Source organism: Miscanthus floridulus, chromosome 1 (genome assembly GCF_019320115.1).
Source record: "Miscanthus floridulus cultivar M001 chromosome 1, ASM1932011v1, whole genome shotgun sequence".
Lineage (NCBI taxonomy): Eukaryota > Viridiplantae > Streptophyta > Magnoliopsida > Poales > Poaceae > Miscanthus > Miscanthus floridulus.
In genome coordinates this window covers 94,578,107-94,582,318 of record NC_089580.1, presented here as the reverse complement: position 1 = coordinate 94,582,318, position 4,212 = coordinate 94,578,107, and positions in this window count along the sequence as shown.

Sequence of the window (4,212 nt, the reverse complement as noted above, 5' to 3'; positions counted from 1 at the left end):
GTGGTGGAAGCAGTCCTCCCAAACTCCTCATTTAGGCTCCCATGGGTAGGATTTTCTTGGACAAGTTTTTCAAAGGGATAGCCTATAAGAAGTTCAAAGTCGAGGATGGCATAGATGTGGTAGTCTAGGTGAACCTCAGTTTGATTTATTATGATTGGCACGGCCTTGGCAATCCCACAACACTCGAAGATGAGTCCTAAGGGACTTTTGAAAAGTTTGTTGGTCGAGACTAGCGGCATGTTGCCCAAAAGATTTTTCGCAAGAAATTTTGACATGATACTAGTCTCGACTATGGGGTTGTGTAGGGCTTCTATTTTTGTTCCCCTTAATGAATAAGGCATGGTAGTGGAAGGTAAAAGAATCTGAATTGCTTCAGAAGAACGTTTCACTTCCAACAACCATTCCTTTGGTAGTTCTACCTTGGGAGAAGCTTCTTTGTGAGGATTGTGCCAAATGTGTGTCGTGGTATTGCCATAATACCTGAATTCAATAGGGAACTCTGAAGGATGAATTAATCTTTCCTCTAGTGTTCACAGTTCGGGTGAGGCCTCATGAGTTGAATCTAAGGATGGTATAGGTTTAGATTTGACCGATGAGGACTCCTCAACACTCGACATGACTTTCGTCTAGAGGGTTCTATTTCTCATGATGGGGGGAGTGCAGCTTTCTAGGAAGTTTTCAAGGAATTACACCACTTGTTCTATCATGGATTTGTGTGTGAAATGACCTCTAGCAGTCATGTCTAGGCATAGGTCAGCATGTATGTCAATACCCAAACAATAGAGTCACAACAATATGCTATTGGGTAAAGACAAGTCTAGGCCAATGTGTATTAACGCTGAAAACCTAGCATAGGCTGCATCTATAGACTCCTTCATATGCTGCTCAAAGTCAAGGATTGCCCTTGATAGAGAGTCGATACGAGACATAGGGAAGAATGCAAGGTGAAACTTGTCTTTAAGTTCATCCTAGTCCCCATTCATACTGTCTACGGCATGTGTGTACAATTGCTTCACCTTTCCCATGAGAGAGAAGGGAAACAATATCCACTTTAGAGTTTCCTATGTCATGCCCGAGATGCTCAGGCATGAATACATCTCCTCAAACTCGTGCAGGTGATGGTAGGGGTTTTCATTATAGTGCCCTAAGAAGGGTTGTGCTAGAACCATGGCTATGAAGTCAAGGTCGAGTTCACAACCAGATGAAAACTTTGGTTTTGGAGAAAGTGGTGTCTCATGGAACTCTCCCTTTGAAGCAGACTGGTATTGGATAGCAGTGGTTTTCATGGTGAAAATATTTTAGTTATTTTTTATAAAAAAGAAAAGATACAAATACGAGGACGAACTAGGTTTGAAGAAAATACGGCAACCATTCCCCGACAACGGCGCTAGAAATGCTTGTTGGTATTTCTTATTATAAGCAGAAAAGTTCGCAAGTGCATAGAATTACCGTTGTAGCACTTCACCCGAAAGTATTCAGGCTATCGTATTTTCCACCGAGAACAGAGGTACTCTTCTAGCTAATTTGTCCAAGGAAAACACAAGGGTAGAGTTGATAGAGGTTGAGATGGATTCCTATGGTTTTAGGGTCTATGGGTAGATTAACTTTACTTCTACTCGCTTGCTTCGGGCACTGGCTTATACCTTGTCTACCAGGCACCTCCGGCCTATAGCCTACATTGAACCCGAATGTGGGGGAATACAAGAGGTGGACAGGGCTGTAACCACCTGCTGCCTACCCCTCAACCATGGGGAATGAGGCAAACGATGGTATCTTCTAGCTCCAACACCACGTCTATGCTATTGGTTACTACTCTAGCGATGACCAGGAACTTCCATCTTTATCAGGAGTCCTCAAACTATAGCATCCACCATGGGGACAAACAACGAACCCACAAACAAGTAAGAGTAAAGCTTAACTAATCAAAGACTTTATAACCAAAAGAACCACGAACACTCACTTAGCAAGAAAACCTGTTGAAGTAGAGATGTTCGTTGAGGTACGAGTTGGGGAGACACCGACAAGCCCGATGCCTCCCCAAGCTCTTCCTCACATCTCTCCCTTACTACTCTACTAGCTATCTAGGGCCTAAGCCCTTGGAGTGAAGCTCAATGGTGGAATGCTCTTTGCCTCGATGTGTTGTGTTTTAGAGGGGGTACACCTCTATTTATACAAGGAGTAGAGGCCTTGCAGTAGCTATTCTTGGTGCGTCCCCAGCTTCCACTGCCTCAGCATGTCCACATGCCACTGCCTGTCGAAGGGGTGGACGAGAGGAGCCAGCAGGGGGTCACCCGCCCCTAGGGGTCAGCCACCCCCTAACCAAGCTACCTCGCCATCACCTTTGTGTGGTGGGCTGTGGGCTTGACATGGATCACTCCTTGGTGGTGCTTTGCCCTGGTTGAGTTGAGTTGATGGGCATCTCCCTTATTCCTTTGCGTGATTTAGCATTGGAAAACACCTTTTGATGACATTTTCCATGCATTTGTGTTTATGTCCTACAAAATAATAATCTCCAAATACATGTGGAACTTTGTCAATAGAAAATGCATATGTGTTTAGGATTGCCAATTTCTTCTCTTTTATGTCTTAATTGGCGGTCAGATTTGATCATTCAGGACCACCAATAGCTACCCTACTGCCTTGATGGTTAAAACTTTTGGTTTGTACTAACTAAACAAATGGTTTGTAAACTTTTGGTTTGTAAGACTCCCACTTTTATTCAAGTGTAATATATTTGTATAAACTGTTGTAATATTGCAATGCTTTTTATAAAGTATTCTACTTAGAAAGAAAAAGTGGATAATTTGGGTTTCCTAAGGACACTCGATAGACTATCGAAATTGTGTGGCTTATGTGTGCTATAGTTAGAAGTCTATGAGACAATGATAGGCACATGTGGGCCATATAATTTCGGTGGTTCTACCACAAATGATCACTATGATAGCATCAACAGCATTAGTGAAGTCTTCAATCAGGTCCTCTTGATCTTCCAGCCGATCAATGTCTGGAAAACTAGGTTCTAGGTGATGGAGCTCGTAACTTGAATGTAGTTGCGCTACAGCCAAAGTAGCACCGAAACCATAGCGGACCCCATGACTTGCCACTTCTCTGGCACAAACCAAGATATCCTACAGGCGATCTTCAAGAGTAACACCCCTGGCGTTGACTGCTCCAACTATGCCAAGTGCTACCCATTAGAAGATCTCATGGTAATTTTCTAGGTCAATCTCCTAGTGATAAGCCTCCTCGATCTCGAGACACGAAGCTACCAGTTGTTCCTCTAGATCTAATGAAAATGAAGGGTTATCGGATAAAGTCATGAATATAAAAGCAAAGACTCTCCAAAGAACCTTTACTTGCTTCCCAAGCATGAGCTTCATCAGCCCTCATCTGAGCAACATTGGATGCTAAGGAATGGCTAGGACTCACATAGCACATGACGGATATGCCTCACGAGGCCATGGGAATAGGTCCTAGGAGAAGGACAAGATGAAAGCAGGACAAAAAGCCCACGCGAGGCAAAAATGTCTTGTGGCAGGAAGAAAATGGGCCATGCAAGGCCAAAATGGGCCCAAAATGGGTAACAAGAGGTAGAAACGATAGGTCCCAAGGCACGGTTGGAAATGGCGAAGTTGGTTTAAGTGAAGGGCATGGTGAAAATGAGACAAAAATGACCGAAAATGGGCCAAAACGATACATGAATTGGCCGAAACAGGCCATGAGTGGGCCACGGTATTTGGTCCTACCAAGGTGGTCCACGGGGCCCAAGGGACCCACCCATGGGGCCCACATGAAAAGTCCAAGGTTCGGTCCATCCGAGGTAATCAACGACTCCTGTGCGCCTCTAGGTGGAAACCAGGGTTTCTAAGAAAAAATCAGATGAAAACTACATATCACATGGGTTTCCTAAGGTCCTCGAAAACACCTATAGAAACCATATAGAAAACTTCCAGAACTTCTGGGAGGGGTGGATGCCCCTTAGGTATATTAGGGGGTGAGTGTTCGGTCGGCTGAGACCTCGGATAAACTGATGCGAAACCACTAGTTTTTTGTCATACCCGCTTAGCCAGCTCCAATGAACCTCGGTCACACCCCTGGGCCACCATGGCTAGCTTTGGTGGCTAGCCATGGTGTAACGAACTTGGGGGCCTATGGGGCTTACCCATGTTCTATTGGGTAAAGCCAATGATTAGAGGCATCAGGGGCGCAACG